The 26,541-nt window shown below is 35.8% G+C and overlaps 1 protein-coding gene and 1 pseudogene across 1 annotated transcript in view; both read right to left on the bottom strand.

The window, feature by feature from the left end:
• Positions 1-26,541, bottom strand: part of ADAMTS3 (ADAM metallopeptidase with thrombospondin type 1 motif 3) — a 249,462-nt gene that overhangs the window by 68,958 nt on the left and 153,963 nt on the right. The gene's annotated exons all lie outside the window — the stretch shown is intronic.
• On the bottom strand, positions 4,852-4,966 carry LOC115302822 (annotated as a pseudogene).

Genomic DNA, 26,541 nt, shown 5'->3' with positions numbered 1-26,541 from the left:
GGCTTCCACCAAGGCTCCTCAAAGGAATGTGATTCATCTCAGTAGATTAGACCCTTTGGTTCTTTATTCAGTATTCCTTCCTGCTTCTTGCAATGTAGACATGATGTCAGGTGTTCTCTGAGGTGGCTCTCCACTCAAGGCATGTGCTTAGTATGAAAGGGTAGTTACAGAAAAGAGATCTGACCCATAGTACTGCCCTTCCATCAAGCTGAGGCCAAGTCTGAGTTTTCTTTTATATGTCACTGAATCGACGTAAGAGATAGGACACTGATGACGATTTTATTGTGTAAATTCCTCATGCTGCCTGTTCCATTTGGGAATGCCAGTCAATTTTTTAAGTGAATAAGTGGTTGAGAAATTAAGGTTTACTTTACCAAAATGTCCCAGCTTTCTTTATAGTGCATCTACTTCAAAAAATGAGGAAGAAAATGTTTCACAGTAACCATAAACATAGAACGAGTCTGTATGTATAAATTTAACATTCGTCATGAACAGAATATGGTTATAAAAATGAAGTGACTGGGGTGCCACAAGCTGGATTTCCCAATAGTAGGTGGGGATCCTAAGATCAGAGCTGAAAACAGGCATAAAATTCAACAAATGTCATATGCTAACATCAAAAGCAGAGAGGAATTAAGTTGTGTTGACCTGTTTATATCATTCAATAGTGACTTTCCCATGGACATATTTTTAAAAAATGATATTTTTATAATTCCTAAAAAGATACACTAACAGCATCTCTATATATGGTGGCAACGTTTCACCAAGGTATACAATATTTCTGTGAAAAGCAGCTGAAACTTCACCAACTGGGAAATTCCATAATGATAGTTCAAAGAGCTAGATTCACGCCAATTTATGATGTCAATTCTGAAGTTTCATTAAGTAACTGTTGCTTTTTTAAAAAAAAAGACATTACCATTGAATGAATATATTAGTTTCCGTGATTTCTTTTCCTCAAAAGTTCTAATTCTAAAAGTATATGTTTGCTTTTGTTTTCAGTGACTACTTTAAAGGAGAACATAGAGCATTTTTTAAAAATAGAAAACATCTTACCTTTTAAGTGAAAAAAATAACTTTTATGATTTTAGTTTATGACCATTAGCAAACTAACCAAACAGAAAAGTCACCTCCAATACATACAAAATTGTGACTTTTAGCATGAATCTCCTGTATGTCTGTTAAAATGTTTTAAGCTGCAAATAAAATTTTAAAGTATTTTAAACAATCAGAAAGCATATTTGTTTGCCTTACAAGGCTGAGAGGTCAGAGGGTTCCGGAGTTAGTTTATCGATAGATCATCAGGGATGCACTTTCCATCTTTTCATATTCTGTCATTCTTGGCGAGATTCTTGTCATTCTCCAGACTGGTTTCTTCCATTATTTCAAAATGGCAGCACCAATTCCAGCATCATAGCCAGGTACAACAAATTGTATCTTTGTGCACATCTTTCTTAGGAGTAGCCAAAAATCTTTCCTAGAAGCCCAGTACATTTAACTATATGTTTCAGTGGCCAGAAAGGAGTCACATGCCCGTGTAAAATGTGAATGCACAGATAATAAGAACAGAACCCCACGTAAGTCTTAGTCCAGTCAGAAATCACCCCCTGTAACTAAGGCTGGCCTTCACTGAAGATGAAGGGGGAAGGCCTTGAAGTAAAAACTGAGAGGGAAACAGATGTCCTACAGGTAACCCTCATTTCTGAATTCTCCTTTTTAGATCTGCCTCTTCCTATATTCCCCAGTAAAGTCTTCCGGTGGGCTCTTTTATTCTATCTTTGTTGGTATTAATGCAGGTTTGTGTTTCATTTTCCTTATTATTATTACAAGCCGTTAGCCTGGAGATCACTTCTGCATTCTCATGAAAGGTATAGTCCTTCATTCCCGTGGTAGGGGACTCTCATTATTGTTGATTGCCTAGTCCGCTCCACCTGTTTTTTTGAATACATCACTGAAATGTGGGAGTGTGGGCAGAGGTGTCAGACAAAATATGGAATATTCTGTTAAATTCAAATTCCATATAAACAACAGTTTTTAAAATATAGGTATGTCCCAAATATCACATGGAATGCACCTAATACTAAAACCTTTTTCAATGTTTATCTGAAATTCAAATTTAAAGGAGAATCCTGTATTTCTATCTGCTAAATATGACAACTCTAGGAGTGGGGGAATCTATCTTTCTCTTGGAGGTCCACGTAGGTATATGGATTTATGCCCACCCATGCTCAATTCCCCACTCTACCCCATGTACTCAGCCCTAGCAGTGGGCATTGACCCAGGCATGGACTAGCACTATAATCCATTTCCTTGACTCTAGTGATTGGTTAATGGATGGGTAAATGGTCTAAATAATGCCAATGAAACTATAACTTGGGATTATTTTATTTGTAGTTACTAGGAAAGAGAAATTCCCTCTACTAAGCTTGAAACTAGCAGAATATAATATGGAAGCTGCTTGGGACTAGCCCAGGGATAGTTCTTGACCTAAATTTATGCAAGAAGAGGAAAATAAAGATTACTAATGGAGAGAATAAATTGTGCTCCATTGACAACTTTCAGGCACTGAATTCAACCATTCCTGAAACTTGGTCTTTTCAATTCCATGAGTCAATAAACTGTTGCCACCTCATTTTCTCTCTTAATACTTAAAAAAATTTTTTTTTTGCTTACGATTGTTTGATGTTAGTTCCTAACAACTAAATCTAAAAGAGCCCTGATAAATAAACCCGTATATATGCTTCCTGCTATAGTCATCATTGTACTCATTTTCATTCCCACCTTCTTTAATAAACTATTTTTAGGTTACACCATCCTTTGAAAAGTTTGACATGCTCTGCTTAATCTCCCAAATTAATTATTTTATTCTCTTTATCTCACTTGAAATTAAGAGCATTGCTACCAGTGATCTGTTTCCTAGTTTGTTTCTTCTGTTGCTCTTATTCAGCTAAAACTTAACTTTGAAAGACAGGATAGTTTTTAATTTCCAAATATTATCATTCTGTACATTGAATAGCATTTTAATTACCATTTCTCTTTTCTTCTTGACTAAATCATAATCTCTCTTACTTCTGGTTGTGTAGCTGACCTCTACTAAATCCAAGAGTAGAGGAAGGAGTCCCTACTAGAGTGCATTCTAGTAATCTGAAACTCCTAGAAGTTAGCTTTTTAAGTAAGCTCGGAGAGACAGAATTCCATTTCACAGATACCAATTTCAAAGCTCAAATTATGTCCACCAGTTGCCCCCTAGGTGCAATTTCTTCACTTTAGACTTCCCCAGAAACCCTATTTGAGCATATTAATTTTTTCCAAAGGCATATGGAATGATTTAATAAAAATTAAACAAGTCATTATAGCCAACCTATGAATATTAACATTTGCCGTACATTCTTCTCTTTGCGATAAATATTTAAAGAACAGGGCGTGGCCCTGCACTGTTCGAAGCACTGAGTCCAGCAGCGGACAAGGCAGACATGGAATGTGCTCGCACTGAACTGACATTCCAGGGAGAAGAAAGATGAAGCAGGGTAAGAAAAATAGAACAGGATGAGGGGAATAAGAGTGACACAAAGAGGGCACAATTTTAGATAAAAGTGTTCAGAAAAAGATAGAAAATGGGCAGAGATCTTGTAAAGTGATAGAATGAGCCACATGAATATCAACGTTATATTTGTGGGAGACATAGATAAGTTTTTGTACATATATATAAACTTTTATATTTATATTATAGATCTCTTAGAATGAGGTTGTTTGGTGCAATACAAAGAAAATCAGAATAAATTCAGGAATATACCAGGCAGAGTTGCCCACAAAGATCCACAGGATCTGTGAATATGAGGAAATATCACTCCTCCAATTATGCAGTACACACGGCTGAATGTAAAATAAAGGCTTCAGGGCACCTGGTGGCTCAGTCGGTTAAGTGTCCAGCTTCGGCTCAGGTCATGATTCCATAGTTCATGGGTTCAAGCCCTGTATCAGGCTCTGTGCTGACAGCTTCGAATTCTGTGTCTCCCTCTCTTTCTCTCAAAAATAAACATTTAAAAACATAAAAATAAAAGCAGATCAGACCAGGTGGGTCTGATTTAATCTCATAAGCCATTAAAGTGGAAAGCTTTCCCTGACTGGTTGCAGGAGAGAAGGTAAAACTTGTGAACCGCAAGAAGGAAATGACATACTATTGCTGGCTTTGAAGGTGGAGCGAGGCTGAGCAAGGACCAGAGACAGGTCTCTAGCTGCTGACAGTGAGCTCCAGCCGTCAGCTAGCAAGGAAACCGGGACCTCAGGCCCACAACAACATGAAGCTGAATTCCGCCAACTTGGTGAATGGGTTTGTATGTGGATTCTTTTCCCTCACCTCCAGACAGAAGTTCACCCTGGCTAGAAGTTTGATTTGGGCCTTATGATAGCGAAGCGCAGAACCCAGTCCAGTCACCTTGGATTCTGAGTTAATAAACAACTATTGTTTTAAAACACTAGGCTCTTGGTGATTTGTTATGCAACAACAAAAATAATACAAAGACAACAGAGCTCTAGGCCCTGCGCTGCTGTGCTTTATCTTTTTGATCTGGAAAAGATGCCAAACTTATCTGAGCCTCGGTTTCCGTACCTATAAAATAAATGAGTTGTGCTAGAGGACCACTAAAATCTTCTTCCTGGCCAAATTTCCATAATTAATCATTGGGCCAAGATTTCCTTATTTTAGATGATAAAAGTTGCTTTCTTGATCATTCTTCTAATTTACTTGTTGCTAAATCCTTGGTCAAAGATATGATTCACAATTAAAACATATTTTACATGGAAAAATGCATTACACCATTAGATAAACTGCATTATGATATAAATAGTTCATGAAAATGCCAAACTCTAGTAATTTATTACAATAAGACATATTCTTCTCATTTACCATTTAAGCTGATAAGAACAGATACTATACTTCATCTTAGCTAAATGGCTGAGAAGCAATGCATTTACTATTTAAAGAAGAGCACAGGGTGTTCATAAAGTCTGGAGGCATAGTCAAATGTACATAATATCATCAAGGATATCTTTGGTCTCTTCTCTGAAAAATAAAATATTATCTAGGTTTCCAGATTTTATAGACAACCTATAAAAGACTGAGTAAAGATGACATTTAGATTATTTAACTATTTGCACATCTACAACACCAAGTAGAATTTATCTTAAGTGTTTAAAAATTTACTTTATGCCTTTTTATTGTGTTGCAATAGAATCATACTATGCTACCACCAATAAATTATTACCAAAGTAGAGGTATATAACATGAAATTAAAAATGCATATTACCCATAAAATGAAAATATTGAAGGGGTCAGTCATCTATATGTTTTTAACCAGAAGTCCTATGCTTATTTGAATAATACTGATCAAAGAGTTTTGACTTATGTTCAGATGAAAGGGTTTTTTTTTAAACAAACTGTGATTTATTTATACTCCACATCAATAAAAAAAGACAAACAATGGATACACAATACACAGAAATCAGTAGCATTTTTATACACTAACAATGAAATCACAGAATGAGAAATTTACAAAAATGGCACCAAAAAAGATTAAAACACCTCGGAATAAGCTTAACCAATTCAGACCCGTACTCTGGAAACTATAAAACACTAATGAAAGAAATCGAAGGTAACACAAACAAATGGAAAGATATTCCACACTCATGGATTGTAAGAATTAATATTGTTAAAATAGCTTCTTTACCCAAAGCATTCTACAGATTCAATGCAATCCTTATTAAAATACTAACAGCATTTTTCACAGACCTAGACAAATAATACTAAAATTTGTATGGAACCACAGAAGAAGAAGACCCCGAATAGCCAAAGCAATCCCAAGAAAAAACTAAGCTGGAGGTGTCACAGTTCTAGATTTTAAGATGTACTGCTAAGCTGAAGCAATCAAAACAATATGGTAGTGACACAAAAGAGACACACAGATCAAAGGCACAGAATAGAGATCCCAGAAACAAACCTGCATTTTTTGGCCAATTAATCTATGACAAAGGAGGCAAGAGACAGTGTCTTCAATAAAAGATTCTGGGAATACTGGACAGCTACATGTAAAAGAATGAAACTGACCACTTTTTTACACCATATACAAAAATATACTCAAAATGGATTCAAGACCGAACCATGAGACTTGAAACTATAAAAGTCCTAGAAGAGAACACCGGCAGTCATTTCTCTGACATTGACCATAGTAATATTTTTTCCAGATACACTTAAGGAAAAGGAAACAAAGGCAAAAACCAAACTCTTGGGACTACACCAAAATAAAGGGTTTTTGAACAGTGAAGGAACCCATCAACAGAACAAAAAGACAACCTAATGAATGGGAGAAGATATGTGCAAATGATATGTCCAATAAGAGATTAATATCTAAAATATGGAAAGGTCTATTTTACAATCCTATCATATGTAATCAATATTTTTAAGACACAGAAATTATTGTGAATTTAACATAAATTTTGATAGAACAGTATTTGCTATCAAATACTATGAATGCAACAGTGTAACTCCTAACCCCAAAATAACATTATCCAAGTTATATTTAATAACATGGCATGTTTTGCATTCAAATAAAATGTTGGACCTTTCCTAACATGAACTTCCACTAAATACACTTATTTGCTAAAATACACTTATTTGCTATTCTAACAAATGAAATACACAGAGGAAAGAAATATTGTTATATTTAACACTTTGCCCATATAAATACATGCTTATGATACATTCTCCCACACAGTACTGGTCATATGGAAGCAAAAATATTGGGTGTATTTTTGTATCTTCTGCTGTTGTAAACATATGAAATAGTTTTAATAGCTGTTTGAATGCATTGTTTTCTAAAATTTCTGACACTTATGGGTCATTTTTGACTGATTTTTCTCATGATTATGGGTTGTATTTTCCTACTCCTTTGCATACTTGCTAATTCTGATAGAATGTCTGACATAGTGAATTTTACCTTGTTAATTGCTGGATGGATTTGTGTTCCTAAAAATATTCTCAAGCTTTATTCTTGGGTACAAATTACCTGAAAACAGTTTGGTCCTTTCTCAGGTCTTGCTTTCAAGATCAATCACAAAGGACCAGAGCCGTGTTCATCTAGAGCTAATTATTCACCACTACTGAGGGGAACCTCTGTGTGTGCACTAGCCAAGGCTGGGTGAGTTAGATGGTCCCGTCTGCAGAGTTTGAACAAGTATTGTTCCCAGCGCCATGGAAGTATGGCCACTGTTATCTCTTCTCCCCTCAGGTTGTTGTTCTCCAGCTTTGCATAATTTCCTCACACATATGTGCTGATTAGGACTTGACTAAATACTAGAGGGAAACCCCTTCACATTTTCAGGGTTCTACCGTATGTAGTTCTTTTCCTATCATTTTGTGAACTCTGCCCACCTTCATCTCCCAGACTCTCAGCACTGACATCTCCACTCTAAGTGTTTGTCAGGCTCAGCCTGGTTGTCCTTCTCTAAGTTTCAGATTAAAAACCCTCTAGGAAGTAAACTGAGGTGACACTGAGGCTCACTTCATTTGTTTCTCATCGCTTAGGGAATTCACTGTCAAATATCTAGTATCTTGCAAACTGGTATTTCATATTTTGTTCATTTCTGGTTTTTTTAAGCAGGGGAATATATCTAGTCTCTGTTATTCCATCTTGGTCAAGAGCAGAAGTTCACTTAATTTGGTTTTGTGAAGAACATATGGTAGTTTAGAAACTTGAATTTATAGACATGTTACTCAGTAGTAGGACTTAGAATTTTCTTTAGCAATTCAGCTTTCCCAAAATAGCTTTCTATGTACATTTACTTGGACTTGTGGAAATTAATTAGCAGTGAAATGCTCAGTGTAAAAACCCTGACCACACTCTTTTAACTAAAAAAATCATACTCTTCTAAGATATTAAATCTCCCTGAATAAGTCCTTGCAACACAGGATATCATATGTAAACAAGGGACATTTAAGATTGAGCAGTATTCAGTAGATCTAAAAAAAAATATGTATATTCTGTTTACCTTATGCCTAAAACAATATGAACTCCTCTGTTCATTAAAATCTGGATGATGAAACAAATAAATTAACTACATATTGTTCAGGGAGTGCCATTTCACCTATCTGAGACAATGTTAAAAATTACTCAAGGGAAATTCATGGATATTCTTTGTCAAGGAGAATCTTAATTATGACCTTATTCTCACTTTTATTTTCAAGACAAATAATATATGATGAACTGATGATTTCTTTTAAGCTAGTAAGAAAAGTCTTATATGGTAATAATACCTGTGATTTTCCTAGCCAAGATGAAACTTTTATAGTGACACTTTCATATAAAAACCCCTGTGATAATCAAATAAAATGTATCCTAAGCTGACAGGAGGATTTCCTTCAGGACAGGATAACTAGGAAGAATGTGTGTGTAATCTTTAGGATTTTCCCTTTTTCCCCCTCACTATGGGCATTCCTCATCTAAAACCACAACAGTTGTAATCAGAAATGATATATGGCCTTAGGCATGATTGCATTATACAATATGAAGTAAATTCTGCACTTTCCTTAAAAAAAAAGCTAGCTGAGCCAAGAGGTACTGTAAATGTGTTTACTGAAGGTAGCTGACGTCCAAGAGTAGACACCCCAGAAAGCTGCTTGTTACTTAACGTGGACATGGAAAGAAAAAAAAAAAAAAAAACCTGAAACCTTAGTAAACATAGGAATCACTTTACAGTCCAAAGAACACAATGTTTGAAATATTCACTGAAAATATTTTGCACTGAGTTTTATAAAGAGTGTTAAACTAGGATTTTAAAAACATCATATTTAGATGGGGGTGAACTGCAGGAAGTCATGTTACAGTGGTGAAGGCAAGAAATAAATCCTTTAAATCAAGATTCACTGTGGGACATTTCCTAAAATCAACAACAAGGGCCTCAAGAAGCAGGATGAAACTGCTCACTCAAAAAAGAAATCACCTTATGAATAGGAAAGTGAGGCCTTTTTACATTTTTAGTTCAAAAAAACCTAAATATTTATGGGTTCAACTCAGATCGAGGAATGGCATATTTGATGGGTTAACATAGATGTAGTGAAAACATTTAACCACTGACTGTCATCCAAGCCAATAAATACTGATATTTTCTTCAACTATTAGATGGGAAATCCAGACAAGTCTGTTTCTAAGTTAGTGTGAGTTGATTCCTTCTCAACTCATTCAGTAATTATGAAGATCTAACAGATTGGTAGCACAAAAAGAAGCCTCACAAATGGAAGTATTAGGGTTATTAACAAAGTCTCATTACCTCTTTCCCTCCTGCCCTCTTGTCCTCCCCTCTTCCTTCCATTCCTTTCTCTGCTCTCTCTCTCGATTTCCTTGCTTTCCTTCTTACTTCCTTGTACCCATCTATTCCCAAACATTTCTTGAGCACTTCTTAAGTACAGCATCTGACCTAGCCTCTGGGAATAAAAGATGAATAATCCCACTTCTTGTCATTGAGGAGCCCAAAGTGTAATAGCAGTGGAGAAAGACATATAAATAGATACTTTAATACTGAAGAACCAACTTGCTCTACTGGAAGCCATCGCACAGTATTTCAACAGAGGAGGTGATAGCTGAGCCAGATTTTAAAAGACACACAGAAGTTAAACACGTGGAGAAATAGAGAGCACCCTTCCAGGCAATGACGCATGTGCACCAGACCAGAAAAAGAATTGGAGGACTAGAACTTAAAAGGGACAAAAAGAAATGTTTGGGAATAGATGGGCACAAAAAGTAAGTGAAGACTTGTGTTGAGAGATGTGGTCACTAAGGGAAGCTGAAGCAAGATCCTAAGAACCTTAAGTATTTCATACACAGGCCCAGAGCTGCGTTTGCCGGGGTAGTTCAGTATCATGCCTGTTACCCTGACATAAATAGAGGCAGTGTTTCCTTTTACCCTCAGATCTGGCCTAGTTTGAACAACAAATCAGGCGGGCAGCTTACTGATAGGTGTCATGGTATCAGAATGTGATTTCTTAGAAGGACAGCTAATGCTATGTCATTCTCCTCTGTGCACTTCAGTTGATGGCAACAGAGAGACTGTCATGACAGACCTTCCATGTTCTACTGCGGTGATCTTCTTTCCCAGGTGTGCAAACAGGAATGGCGAATAGGATTATTTGGTAGTCAACATCCATCCTGACCCCCTTGGGCTGTTGACGCCTGCAGAAGCAGGAACCATGTGCCCCAACGTGCTCACAGCTAGGACCCCTGGTGAGCGTTCGGTTATGCCAGCTAGAGTGAGTTTTGAAATCAGGAGTGGCAGGTGTGGTTGGGGAGGTACTGTGGGACCACAGTCCAGGCATCCTAGGTCTCGTTGTTGGCTGTGTGGAGGCTGTGAGGAAATTGCAGAGTGAGTAGTAGTGCCAGTCTGCTATCTTCAGAGAAGCCTTCGTCCTTGGAATCCACAGGTCCCATGGCAGCCGCCTCATTCTCCCTCCCTGGCCTGGGCCGCAACAGTGGCTGCCCGGGTGGGCCAATCTGCTGTATCATTCTGAGAACTAGTCCTGGAGCTCAAGCCCGGAGGCCCCTCCTCCAAACCTTCCAACAATTTAATGCACACCTAATTCTTTATATTAAATCGTTTCATGCTTAAAATAGCTAGTGTGGTTTCAATTTCCTGGAATTGAACCTTGACATATATATGGTAAGTTATTTAACAAATCTGGGCCTCAAATCCACAGCCGGGCAGCAGAGGGTTGGGCTAGTCAATGATTTGCAAGACCTCTCCTACCTCCAGAATTTGCTTTTGTGATTCTATAGTTTTGTGAAGGTTGCCTACTCTTCCATTTTTCCTCTCTTGCAGCACACAGGAACTGCTTCCAATCTGCTCTCTAGCTTACATTTCCATATAACTATTTCTCTAAAATCACTATGAATATATTTTAGTAGTCAGAAAATGCACCAAAAGTTATAGGATGTGTATTAGACAGTCATTCATTCATTTAACATTTATCGATTACCTATTAACACCACGTACTCTTAAATAATATTTTATAAACCCCTTTACCTGGTCCAAGCATTTGTTTAGACAAAACATTCCTGGAAGTATATTTTGTCTTTGTCTTGTTTGCAATTTGATAATAACTTTCCTCCCCCAAATTCTCCCTTCTCTACCCATCTCCATTCCAGGATTCAGTCAGTGTGCTACTACTTATTTATAGAAACTGACCTGAGTCAAATCAGTATTTCTTTTCCCTTGCCTCTAAGACCACTATCTCTATTTCCAGCCCATTTTGCTGACGTTAATAGGGTGAATCATCACTCATTCTCTTCACTGATGTGGTCTTTCAAATCCACATTTTATTCTTCTCCATTCTCCTTTTAAAATTTTAATGATTATTTATTTTTGAGAGAGAGAGACAGACAGACAAAGACAATGAAAAAGCATGAGTGGGAGAGGAACAGAGAAAAAGGGAGAATCTAAAGCAGGCTCCAGGCTCTGAGCTGTCAGCATAGAGCCCAACACAGGGCTCAAATTCATGGACAGAGAGATCATGACCTGAGTTGAAACCAGGTGTTTAACCAACTGAGCCACCCAGGCGCCCCCTCCTCTCCACTCTTAGTGTTCCATATGTCTCCCAGGTGGTCCTTTGCTGGATCCTGCATTCCTCACCAATCGGCTGAGAACCACCCAAGGCTCTTTGTTTACATATTCCCTTGGACAAATCATTCAATCATCTAGTTTTATTTATTTTGAGAGAGAGAGAGAGAGAGAGAGAGAGAGAGAGAGAGAGAGAGAGAGAGAGAACATGAGCAGGGGTGGCTCAGAGAGAGAGGGAGAGAGAGAGAATCCCAGGCAGGCTCCATGCTGCCAGGGCAGAGCCCAATGCAGGGGTCAATATCACGAACTGTGAGATCATGACCTGAGCTGAGTCAAGAGTCAGACACTTAACCGACTAAGCCACCCAGGCTCCCCAGTCATCTAGTTTTAAAACCTTTTTAACCCTTAAGTTACATATTCTGAGCCATAGAACATTTCTACTTTGCTGTGGCAGTGCCTTCTCACTACTATTATTCTCAAAGCGTTAATCTCAAGACAATCATCCTTCAACACTCTCCTTGTACTTCCTTTCCAGCCAATCAAAACTCTGAAGTCATTTTTACTTTGCTTGCTCATCAGGCCTTTCCCAAATTCTGGAAATTCTTGCTTCTCAATATCCTTAGATTTTCCATTCTATCTACAATTCTGCACCTGGTATCAGGTTCTGTATTAGTCTCTTCTCTTTCCCTGTTTTCTGTCTACACCTACCCTATGTTCGGCCACTTAAATTATCTCTTTTAAATGTTATCACAAGAGCTTTTGGTAGTGTAAATTTCCTTTCCTCATTAAATCTAATCCTTTTGTCAGTGGCCAAACTCGTTGTCCACCTGAACTAAAAAATATCTCAAAAAATCCTTAAACGAACTGATCAAAATGTTTCCCGTTCAAGGGTCATCTCATCTGACTCTAGTTACCATATTAAGCAGTTCCAGAGGACTTTGTACTAATGCTTGTAAAGCCAAAGCTTAAAAAATAAAAATACTCTTGAAGTCTTGCTGTGGTTTTTCTCTTATTCAATGAATATCGGAGTAAGTCCTTGGTAAAGCAAACAATAGTCACAGATAATACAACTCATCATAGTACATAAGTACACGTAACAGTAAGCCCAAAAGCTAGGTATGTACTGCGCACTGTCAGTTCTGTTGTTCTCACATAAGAAGCATATGATTGACATATGAGAGTTATTTTGCCTTTATCCTATTTACGTAGGAAGTCTTTTTTATATTGACTCCATGGTATTGTAGACAGAGGGGCACAAAGGCCCCTGAATGCAGAAAATTTTTGTGATAAAAAACCTAATAATTAGTGATTGCATCCATTTATTATAAAGTGGGGAAATGTGCTTTTTAAAAAAGTAGTCCCGTGAGTTTGAATACATTAAGAGATCAATAAATGTTTGTTGAATAAATGAGTAGGTAAGACAATGGGTAAATTGTTTGAGTTTAAAGAAAATGAGAATAGAAATAGATTATAACTTATCTGTGTACATAAAGTGGAAGAATGAAAAAAACATAATAATTGTTACTGAAGTTTCTGACAGTTCTAGAAATGATAATGTTATATGATGTTATAGTTCATGTGCATATATATCTGTGACATAGTTAATCCTCATTATCCATGGACCTTTATATTTGTGAATTTATTTAGTCAATAAAATTTATTTGTAAATTAATATTAGTAGTGCTTTCTCAGTCATCTGTAGACATGCATAAAGTGGCAATAATTTTTTCAATAAAGCAAGAAAACCAAAATATAATTATGATTCACATGGGAGAAATAAATGTGTCCCTATTTCCAGAAAACATGGTTGTATTTTTAGAAATCCAAAAGAATCTACAGATCAACTATTAGAATTAATAAATAAACTAAGCAGGTTACTGAAAACAAAGTCAAAAAATCACTTGAATTTTATATATTATATATTAACAGCAAAGAATGAGAAATAAAATTGATCAACAAATAAAAAACAATACCATTCAAAAGAGTATAAAAACTCAAAGTATTAGGCAAACTGAACTAAGATGTGCTAGACCTCTACACTGAAAATTATAATCATTACTTAAAGACAAGAAGCTGCAGAGTTGGAGAAAATATTTGTTTTTGTAAAGCATTTAGCGTTATCTACTGAAATTGAACACATGTGTACTCTAAGACGCAGCAATTCTATTTCTATGTAAAAACTAAATGACAGCGTATATGCACTCACCATGATGCATGCACAGGAGTATTCATAGCTGGTTATAATAGCTAAAACTAGAAAATAGATTGATGAATAAATTACAGTAAATTTGTGTGATGGAATAATATAGAGTAATAAAAAGAGAACAAATTGCTACAGCATGCAGCAACATGGATTGACCTCATAGATATAATGTTAAGTTATAGAAACCAGACAAAAAATAATAAGTACTATGTGATTCAATCTATATTATATATATTAATTTCATGAAAAGGCCAAAATATGCTGTATCAATAGAATTCAGAATGGTGATTACCTTGGATGGGGTACTGAACTAGGAGATCACCCAAGGGAAGGTTTTGGGACAGTGGAAATATTCAACTACTTGATATGTATAATGGTTATTTTTGTAAAACTTGAGGTGAAAACTCAAGACTGAACGTTACTGTATGTGTTTTATAGAACAAGACAAAGCTACAATAAATAAAACAAGCTTTCAAAATAAATCTATTCTATCACATGTTAATGCCTTGTTTGACACAGTATAGAAATATGAAACTTGGGAGAACATCATAAAAATCTCTGAAGGATGTAATATAGCAATCTAAATTGATGCAAAATAATTTATGCAAGAGTGCCAAAGACCTCCCACAAAGACTGCCTTCTTTCCTCCCAAAAAAGTGACTTGATAACAAAACACTCTAGATCAAGCTACAAGATGTAGTTCCTAGGGGCGGAATATCTGGGTAGCGTAAGCCCAGTAGAGCACACAGGACATGTGCCAGACTTTTGCCAGAGAATGTCTATGAGATCATTCTTCACAGGGGCTCCCCTCCATACTCCTGACATGATATAAACTGCTTTGGTATTTATGTATGCTGGACACTCCTTTAGTATATTTTACAGGTTTTTAAATAAAACCAGCTGGCACTTTAGCTAACCCTGAGGGTGAAAACAAGATTTCTCTGCACCACACTTGTGTGCATCAGAATCACCTAATTCTTAGGGTCTCCATCTAGACGTTTTACTGCACTCCTTTTGCAAAGGGCCCTGGAAAAGGCAAGAGAGAAATAAATAACCTGCAATTTAAATTGGGTACTGGCTAGATGAAAATCAGAATATTGTGGTTGTTTTAAGTGAGAGAGCAAAACCTTCCTAGGAACCCATGCAGAGACCATGGTAGGAAGTAGAAAGTACAACATTCAACAAAATTAATTTTTACTGCTGGAAAAAGAATTTCTTAAATAAGCAACTAAGAAAAAAAAAGTAAAGCAGTGAACCAGGTTAGTATTATTCATATGATGAGCCTTGGGAAATGTCCCTAACTTTTTTGCTTCTGCACCAATATGAAAAAAAAGATACCATGCCTAAGACCCACCCTGGACTTCAAGGTATTACTACGCAAATGATGAATGAAGATTAGTGAACTTGTTTCTCAAGATACAGTGTACAGTTATTCAGACAATATTGTGCTTTTGATTTATACTAATTGAGTTAACATTTTAATAACATTTAGTATCATGAGCATGACAAATTAAGCAAGTACAATAGTGAAATATACTATGGGGAAAAGGACATATGAAAAAATCTATACATGGTTGCTAAGTCATTCAGTGAAATAACACAGTTACCTCTCCTCTGACCCCCACACTGATATTGAATACCATTTGAATTTGAAGGTGCTAGAAACACGAAGACCTTCTTTGGTTTAATAATAACATTATTGAGGATATCACAACAATGCTGATGAAATACATACTACCCACCAAGCTCTTAAAATGTTAATTGAATGAATACACTCTATTAGCAATTATATCAATCTTCATGCACATCACCACTTTAATATAACAAATACAGTATCAATGAATTATCATTATGGGTAAAAATAAAATAGTCTTTTATCTATGAGAAGCTCCAAAATTAGTAAGCCACACTGAAAGACTGAGTATTATCATCATTAGGATTAATTTACATTAATTAATGTCTACTTTTTATTACAGAATTGTAAGGAGAATTATTCTAAGGGGAGAAGGACAAAAAAATCAAGCAAATCATTATCCCAACTTTCAATGTGGAAAAAACAATTGCAGATTGCTGATCTCACCCAGTTATTTACATTGGGTGATGACAGTCCTAATTTTTCCAGTCCTTTGTTCACTGGGGTAAGAGTACAGAATTACTCAGACTGCCTTGATGGCCTTTGGTTTTACTTATCCCTGAAGAGTTCATGTGTGTGCTACAATCCTATAACAATGACTTATGCTATCAATGGATTTTTTTTCCCCTTGAATTTCCTATTCTCTGACAGTGACCAATAGTGCAATCACGATGAAGCTTAAATCAAGCAGTGTCATAGCGCCCTGAGGACATGCATGCTCAACCTGCAAGGCCATTGTCTCATAATCCTACAAGACTAACAAATGTTTAAAGGAAACTTCTTTTTAGAGACTTTTATTTTCCTAATTTTTTGCCTGCTTAATATAGCAAAACATTTTGTAGAAATACAATTTTCTGCTTGAATGTCTTCATATAAGACATCTTTCATGAGAGACTAAAGAATGAATTTTATTGTTGAAATTTAGTTTTACACAAATGAACAAGCATTACCAAAGAGAAGAATGTCAGTGGTTTTCTGTATTATGAAATGCAGACACACACACACACACACACACACACACACACACACACACACAAAACACACTCACACCAGATTAAAAGACTACAAAATATTTATATTTTGCTTATTGGCACCTCCTAGACTTTCATGCCCAAGATATTTTCTTCTGTTGTTTTCAATACTAATTTTTAGATTGATAATAAAAGATTGCTAATGGAACTATTCTTTCAAAATATATTTTAAATATAAATACTATCAAATATCTCTATTTCCCTTTTTGGTATAAAACAAGCATATTCTATATTTCCTGGAGTGAAAGATTTATCTTTAAAATTCCAATTTTATTTTTTTATTAAATGTATATCTCATTAACAACAAAGTGAAAATTTTATAGTCTATGTCCACTGTAACAGTTTTAATATGTTAACTTAATTAATCTTCAGAGAAACCATATGAAGTAATAATGTCTCCATTTGAGAGATGAGTCAGAGATACAGCAAGTTTCCCAGAATAACACAATTAAGCAGAAATGCTGTGGACAAGTCCACAGTGATGTATGAATGAATACAAGGAATCAATATACATGAAAAAGTCAAATTCAAAACACAGATTCATACATTCATGGACACACAGGGAAAAGGAGGTAAAAAGGACATATAGTAAAACAGAATTTCTTTTTTAAAATTGGTTATTTTCCCCCCAATTTTGAGCATTATTATAACTAGAAAAAAAACAGTAAATGCTACATGAAAGACAACAAATGGACAAAAAGATGGATTTACGTGCGATTTCTCAAGAATCTTACCGTAATATGCACAAGAACACACACTACCTCACAGAAGTTTTTTTTAAAACTACAATAGGCACTTTATAAGTATGCCTGCCTTGCACTTTCTATATGCACTTAAGTTTCTGTTTGTTTTGCCTCCCCTACCAGCTCTGCAAACTTGTTGAGGAAATGACCATGATTCACTCCCATTTGCATCCACTGTGCCTACACAATACAGGCCTGCCGCATGTTAGGAGGGATTCAGTGAATGGTGGCTGAGGAATTTCATGCTTGTAGGAGCAAAAACACTAAGGACAATACTGTCTTCTATCACATTAAGAACAAAATTGTCTCAGAGGCTAATCACTACCAGATTATGACCTCATAACTGCATAAAGACATATCTAGCTGTGTGGTCATGAGGAGAGAAGGTGATCAGGTTGAGAAATGAGAGACATTTCTAGCACAGCTGGAAAATTATTCAAATTCCAGCCTCTTTGTATTTCTGGTAAATATTTTACTCATATTTGCCAACCCAAACCTTTCCCACACCACAATGTGACTTATGTTTCCCATGAGATTTCATGCATGCCTTTATTATACATATAATACAGCTACCTTATAGTATTATTTGTGATTATTTTCTTTGGCTGCACTTGAAGCTCCCTGGAGGCAAGAAGTAGGCCAGTATACCTCAGGACCACTGCACACAATCTTAGAGGCTGTGCACTACACAAGGTTACCATTTCTAAAGAGATGATATAAATATGGCTATCATAGATTGGAATATCTGCGTCATCAATTTTCTAGTGGGTGACAATAAGCTTTCCCTTTTTTTTTTAATTTATTTATTTTTGAGAGACAGAGCACTAGTGGGGGAGGGGCAGAGAGAGAGAGAGAGAGAGAGAGAGAGAGAGAGAGAATGGGAAGTAGGTTCCAGGCTCTTGGCTGGCAGCACAGAGCTCAATGCTGAGCTCGAACTCATGAACCGCAAGATCATGACCAGAGCTGAAGTCAGATGCTTAACAGACTGAGCCACCCAGGGAATACCAACAATAAAGTTTCTTGAAGAGAAAGTTCTTTGTTTTCTTATATTCAAAGGTCCTAGAACATAGAAGGTACTCAAGAAATTTTATATAAATGAACATACCGAGACTTGCACCATTAAGTAATGCACAAAAAATTAATATATTGGTTTTATCTTTCAAGCTGATGTGAGAAAAAAATAAATTCAATATGATAATATAGATTAAAATGTGATAAAATTAAAGATATATTGGCAATAAATATTCATGAATTTTATGGTCTGAAGAAGTATAAAGCAAATTCTCTCTAAAGTGAATGCTGTAAGCTATATCACTTCACCTCAATACTGATGCTACCAACATGGGAACCGGGGTTAGGAATTCTCCCTGCTCTCATAGTGTGTATAAGCTTTAATGTCATCAAGCATGAAAAGCACTCCTATTGAGGCTTAAATACATGTTTTCACTTTCAGATCTTCAAGGACACTGTACCCAAGGGATCTGTAAATAGGACAAGAGCTAGTAACAAAACAACAATGACAAAACAGCCCAAATTTCTTGGCTTCCTACTCTTTCATTTAATCAGTACTTTCGATTTGTTGTGTATAAAATGTTATGCTGAGTACTAGCAGTTTTTAGGCAGATTCATGTCACCTAACCTCTTCCTTAACAAGATTATAGCTTTTCCTTATTTTTGTATTCACTGTTGGTTTAGGGTAGAAGATACTTCTAACCTGGATGATGTGAAATTTTTAAATTTTAGCCAGGTTTCCAGAAGTATAATATAATTAAATCCAGGTTTCAGGTGGTCCCTGCATATGCTCCAAGCTATGCTCTTTACAATTCCTTTTAGCAAACCCGCTTTGCATTTAAATGTATAACATACATATATTGTGAATCTCAGCAAGGAGAAACATAAATAGCTTAGAATTTCTAAAAGTGATGAATGGCATTAAGCCACAAATTTAGAAAGCAGTATAAAACTCAAGGGAGATAAACAGAAAGAAAACCAGACCAAGGAAGTAAAGTCCAAAGCAAAGGGAAAATGGTAGAATCAGTCATAAAGAAAAAGAAGTATAACTTTTAAGGGAACCACAATGACTCACAATTTGACTTCTCACTAGAGATGATGAAAGTTAAAAGACAGTGGAATCACATTTTTAAAGTGCACAAAGAACATATTCTATTGAAATAACCTTCAAAAGTAGGGAAAAATTGTTATTCTCAGGTAAGTAATACTGAAATAAACTATCAAAACCATTGTCAACAGACCCACAGGAAAAGCTATACTAAAAGTCATTCTCCAACAAAAGGAAAGTAATATCTAATGAAAACTGGTAAGGAGAGGAATGAACACCAAAGTGGATAAATAAAAATGAATCATGATGAGTTTGGGGGGGGAGCATTGTAAAATTAAAAACATACCACAATAATAATCCAAATGCTGGTAGTGAGTAGCAAATGGAATTAAATTGTTGTAAAATTCTAGTATTTTCTCAGAAAGTATCAAAAATTATATTAAACTATTATAAGTAAAGCCCACATATTGTTATTTTGGCACAAATGCTAAGAGAATATAAAGGAATGTTCATGTAAATAGCTGACTGAAGGTGGAAATGGAATAATAAAAAAATACTTGAGTAATTCAAAAGAAGAAAATAATTGGAGAAAGGGGAAGACAAATAGGGATAAAAAAAGAAGAAAAAAATAAGATGGGAGTTACAAGTCCAAATGTACCATTAATGACTGTTCTGGGGGTCGAATTGTACCTCACCACCCCCCAAAGATGTTCTAAATGCTGGTACCTGTGAACATACCCTTATTTTTTTAATGTTTATTTATTATTTATTTTTGAGAGATAGCATGAATGGGGGAGGAGCAGAGGGAGAGGGAGTGGGAGAGGGAGAGAGGGAGAGAGGAAGAGAGGAAGAGAGGGAGAGAGGGAGAGAGGGAGAGGGAGAGGGAGAGGGAGAGAGAGAGAGAGAGAGAGAATCTCAAGCAGGATCCATGCTGTCAGCAAAGAGTCCAATGCAGGCTCAATCCCACAAACTACAAGATCATGACCTGAGCCAAAATCAAGAGTCAGATGCTTAACCAATGGAGCCATCCGGGTGCCCTTAAACATAACCTTATTTGGAAGCAGTATCACTAAATGTAATCAAGTTAAGATGTGGTCCTACTGAATTAGGATGGTTCTAATTCAATGACTGGTATCCTTATAAGAGGAAAATCTGGATACAGACATCCAGGGGAGGTGGAAACAGAGTTTGGAGGGATGTGTCTACAAACCAAAGAATGCTAAGGATTCCTGACAACATCAGAAGCTAGGAGAGAGGAACTGAATGAATTCTTTCTTGGAACCCCCAGAAGGAACCAATCCTGTTGACTCCTGGATTTCAGAACTCTGGTCAGAAAACTGTGGAAGAATAAATCTGTGTTTTTAGACTCTCCAGTCTGTGGTACTTTGTGAAGGCAGCCCTAGGAAACTAACACAATTACACTAACTGGACATTGAATAAATATTTGAATTTAAAAACAAAGATTGTCATACTGCAAAAGAAAAACAAAAATTTAAAGGTGGCAATATGCTGCATGTAGATCCCAAACCTTGAATATTAAAGAAGGGTTAAAAATTAAAGGGTAGAAAAAGGTGCACCAAGAAAATACTAAAGAAAAAGATGTAGTTATAGTAATATCAGATAAACTAGACTTTAAAACGAGGAGCTTACTTAAAAGAAAAAAATGTAAGATTCAAAAAAGTTCAATCCACTAGGAAGATACAGCAATTAAAAAATATATAGCAATTTTAAATTTACATGCAACTGATTCCACAGCTTTATAATATATAAAGCAAAAACTGACCAAAGTAAAATGAGGAAAAGAAACTTTAATCATACTAGATAGTTTTAACACAACTAATAGTAACTAGAGAACAAACAGATTTATAAGAGCAGTACATTTCTAGATGATATAAACAACGCAATTAACAAAGTTGACTTAGTAACAAACAGAACCACATCCAACAATGACAGAATTCACATTCTTTTCAAGTGATCATGGAACTATTGTCTATTGCTGGACCATATGCTGGGCCATAACTGATTTCAGAGAACTGAAGTCATTCAGTGTCATCCCACTTCAATAAAATTGAAAAGGAAATCAAAAGCAAAACAACAATTACAAATCTCCAAAGATGGAAATAAAACAATATATTCATAAACCACACGCTACAGAGGACATCATGGTGGAGACTTAGAAAATATTTTGAACTGAGTAACAGCATATTAGAATTTGTAGGATGCACATAAAGCTGTACTTAGAAGGAAAATTTATAGCCTTGAATGCCTAAATTTGAAAATGAAGAGTGAATCTCAAGTTCCTAGTCATCTCAAGAAGTTAGAAAAGGGAAAAAAAATTAAGTTGTTTAACTAGAAAAAATAACAGAAAACCAGAAATAAATAAAAAATAAACATAGAATAGAATAAAATTGACATAGCCAAAAATTAAATCTGTGGAAAGAATGATGTTCTGTCAAGACTTCTATAAAGATCTATCAGAGAGAGAGAAGACACAAATCCCAAAAAAAGAAATGAAAAAGGAAATACTATGATAAATCCTTTAAAAATTTGTAAAAATAAAATGGGATCATGAACAACTTCTTGCTAAATAAGCTTTATAAGAAATGAACAAATACCCTGAACAACACATTTTACTAAAAATCATACAAAAAAAAATAGAAAATGGGAACTTCACTTCATCTATTAAGAAAATTGAATATGTCATTAAAAACCTATCCTGAAACTCTAGGGACTGTATGGAAAAACTATGAAAATTAATAACTGAATTTAGCAAGAAAGATGAATATAAAGTCAATATAAAAATCACTTTTCTGTATGCCAGAAATACATACAATTTAAAGATAGAATTTATAATGGCATCAAAAAACATCAGATGACCAGGAATATATCTACCAAAAGATATGCAGTACTAATAATACTGAAAATAATGAAATGGCATTGAGAGAAAAACAACTAAATAAGTAGAACAATTAACGGTGTTCATAACTTGAAAGACTTGTTTTTTACAAAGATGCCAATTCTGCCTAAGTTAATTTATAGATTCAACACAATCCCAATAAAAATGTCAATATTTTTTATGAAAGCTAGGAAAATTTTTTTTTTAACAGGGCAATACAGAGGGTCAAAAACAGCTATGGCAATCCTTAGAAAACAGCACAGACTCGAAAAATTTACACCACGACATATCAAAATCTATTAGAAAGTTAAACAGTCAACAGTGAAACGAAGACTTAACAAACAGACCAAAGGAAAAGAACAGAGTCCAGAACATACCCAGAGAGACATGAGATACGTATTTTTATGTGTGTGGGCGGGGGAGCTACCAGAAGAACAAAGATCAGCTGCCTGCAGGCAGGGAAGTATCACTACCCAGCTCAGCGCTGGAGACAGCCAGTTTGGGTTTTCTTATTGGCCCCTCAGGTGCTGTATTGAAATTGCAGTTTCAGTTTCCCCTTTATCACTTGACCCTGTTTCCTAGCAACCGACCTAGGTCAGCTGCCTTGCTTCCTGCCTTCTACCCTTTATAAGATGTGTGTATTCTCTCAATAAACGAGGCTTGATCAGAGACTTTGTCTTGCCTCCATTCTCTGTGCTCCCTGCCCTACCCCATTCTCACTCCCTCCCTCAGGACCTGCTTCGACTGACCTGCTGGACGGGTCATGTGTGTGTGTATCTGAAAAAGTGTTCCTGTGCATAAAGAACTCCTATTCTGCAAATCAATAACAAAAACATACACTCCAGTAGAAAAATGGAAAGAACACTTAGGCAATTAATCAAAGTGGATATTCAAATGATCAGTAAACATGTGATAAGACACTTAAACTTAATAGTCATCAAGAAAATGTTAATAAAAACCAGAATGAAATATCACTATATACCACCACAATGGCTAAAATTATAATAATACTAACAATAACAGTACAAAGTGTTGATGAAGATGTGGAACAAGTAGATTTCTCAAATACTTCCTGTTAATAACATATATTGATAAAACCACTCTGAAAACTGGAACTATCTATTAAAGCTCAATGTACGCACAGAAATTCACTCTTAGGCACATACTCACCAGAAATCTCTATATATGTGCATGAAAAATATGCACAAGAATGTTCATAACAGTCCTATTTATAATAGCCCTAAATGAAAACAACCCAGTCCATTAACAATAAAATGGATAAAGAAATTGTGGTATGCCCATGCAATGGAAAATTATACAGCAATTAGGATGAATATATGTACCACTACAAACATACGGATGAATGTTACAAAAATAACTCTGAGTACAAAGATATCAAACACAAAAAACTATGTATGATATGATTTTGCTTATTCAAAGTTCAAAATTAGTAAAACTAAGTTATGGTGTGAGAAGTGAAAATGGTGGTGTGAGAAGTACCTGGGGTGCTGACAATGCTGTGGGTCAAATACAGTGTTGTGGCACATTCCTGTCAAGACTAAAGATTTCACAACTTAATGGAGACCGTGCGAGAATAAGCATATTGCCTATTTTTTCATTTACCCAGACAGACTGTGGTAAAAAGAATCTAAAAAAGTAAATGTTTTCAAAGCCTATAGCTATGTTACCAATATAAAAAGGATGTGTACACTTTATAAGTTATTCTTTATATATTTTAAATTTTGATAAAATTAAAAACATGTCTTTAATTAAGCTGAGTGGCAGCTTCTTTTTTCTATTGTATGTTTGGGATTGGGAATAGTTCTCTCTCTTTTTCTCTCTCTTTCTCTCTCTCTCTGAGACTATAGAATTCGTTTTTGGTTTAGAATTCCCTATTATTATTTTCCTGCTATGATTTAAATCATCCAAGCCAAGAGTTGTTTTTAGCATTAAGCAGCTAACCCAGAAGCAAAGAAAACCATTCACAAGAGATTATCTCCTTCAGGACTGTTCTAGAATTATTACACATATGAATTATTTAAAAATTGGATAATTTCATGTGGCAAAAGGCAGAAGAGAGCTATAAATAGAAAAGAGTAAAAGATGTCACTAATTATTAACTAGGCAATATGAAAATAAACACTTCCATAAATAGATTTTTATATTTTTTCCTTACACTAAATTTTCTTCCACTTCTGTTTCTTCCATCCTGTCCACATTGGTGGATTATTTATTGCTATTTCAGTTATACATTTCAAGAGAATGAGGTGACTGATTATATTTTTGCATAGTTGCTTGGTTTAAAATGCTGTGAAAGGAGTTTGTTTTTAAATTTGAAAGCTGTTACTATGACATTAAAAAAAAACGACAACAGAAATGACTAGCAAATAAATACTCTATATATTCAGTTCTAGTGTTTATAATCATTTTAGACCTCTTGCCCTTGATCCAAGCAATTATTACCTTCAAATAAAAGTAGATATTTCTAAGAAGAAACCCCAAAAGCTACGACCTGAGCTATATTGTCCTTCTCCACCAGTGCCTTACGGAATGCTTGACGTATCTCACAGGTTACATGAAAGGAGGTCATTGTTTATAGTCTCAGTTCTGAGTCACCAGCCCTGAAATGTTTCCTCCCACTGCATTTCTTGATCTAGACCTTCCTGGCTATCTATTTTATTACCATTTCCCCTCATTTATTTCACTGCTAGCATTATCTCACCTCTTAGACTTTGTCCTAGGCACTGTCTGCACCACAACTATGGAATCAGCCTCTGGCAACCTGGAGTAAATACTCAGTTTTATCCCTGTGAGTTAGCAGATGGGCCCAACAAGCTTTAACCACAAGGAGCTACCCCGCAAACAGCTAATGCAGTTCTGGGGATTTGGTCCATTCAACACTACATATATTTCTTGAGGCCCTACTACGTGCCCAGCACTCTGCCAGGTGCTAAAAAGAAAATGATGAGTAGAACAGAGAGAGTCTTGGCCTTTTGAGAGCTTTGATGGAAAAGACAGAGCTTAAACGAGTAAATGCACAGATATATGATCACTGACAATGAGTGCTGGGAAGAGAAAGTACTTGGTACAAGGGTACTCCAAGGGCATATGATGGTTGGTCTGGCCCAGTCTGCAGGGTTAGGAAGTCTTCCAAGGAAGCGACAACCAGTCAAGATCTGAAGAATGATAATTAGGCAGGGAGCCATACCAGGCAGGAACTTGCATGGCAGGATGAGGAATTTATTTGTGTTCATGAAAGGGAGGAACTTCCTTTTGGAAAATTATTAATTAACCAAAGATAAGGGAATGGGGAAAAACTGACATTTTAAATGAGGAAACTATATGATACTGCAAGGATTATTTCACTGCAAAAAAGAAACCTAATCACTCTTTATTTTGCCAAGAGTCTCTGTGCCTCCAAAAAGTAAATTGAAAAAGGACCCAGAGCTATGATCAAGACATTATGTGGAATGAAATTCTAAAAGGGAAAATACAGATGACAAAGGGGAAAGTTGCAAAGCTAGATATCAATTTATATGAAGAAAAAGACAGGGTCAAAATGCCAGACACCAGAGTTATGGACAGCAATAGAAACACAGAAGAAGCAATTTTAAGGTGGACATAGTGTATAAAATGGCGGAATTACAATCATGATGTTGTGCACCTGAAACTAATGTAACATTGTGTGTCCACTCTAACCCACACAAAAAATACATAATTTTTTTAAGAAAAGATGGACATCTTGGGCGCCTGGGTGGCTCAGTCAGTTAAGTGTCTGATTTTCAGCTCAGGTCATGATCTCACGGTTTGTGGGTTCAAGCCCCACACCAGGCTCTGTGCTGACAGCTCAGAGCCTGGAGCCTGCTTCAGATTCTGTGTCTCCCTCTCTCTCTGCCCCTCCCCTGCTCATGCTTTATCTCTCCCTCTCTCTGTCTGTCTTTCAAAAATAAGAAAACATTAAAAAACAAGAGATGGACATCAAAAGAGAGCCATTAGGTAAGATCTGAGTTTGAAAGTTTTAAATATATACATTCAAATATATATAACAGATTATAAGTAGGTGCTATATACTGTTGAATAGAAATAAAACACAAAATAATAAGCACTTGAAGTTAGAACAGTTTCATTCACAATGCCATATCCAGGGACAAAAATATATATATATTTACACAAAGAAATAGAATGACACAGCAGTTATTTCTCCATTCATCTCTGCCTTAGGTTTAAGTTGGACAGCTCCTACGAGTCACAGATATTAGCAAGATAGTATCTAGCATCAACACAGACTATGCACAATTATTCCAAATTGGCCTGGACATTTGATAAATACCCATCACTGAGGAGGCAGAGAGACAAAGTAGATGGTGTCCTATAC

This window comes from Suricata suricatta, chromosome 1 (assembly GCF_006229205.1).
Source record: "Suricata suricatta isolate VVHF042 chromosome 1, meerkat_22Aug2017_6uvM2_HiC, whole genome shotgun sequence".
NCBI classification, from domain to species: domain Eukaryota; kingdom Metazoa; phylum Chordata; class Mammalia; order Carnivora; family Herpestidae; genus Suricata; species Suricata suricatta.
Note: the sequence above shows the minus strand (reverse complement) of the source record. Positions and strands in the feature narration are given on the sequence as shown.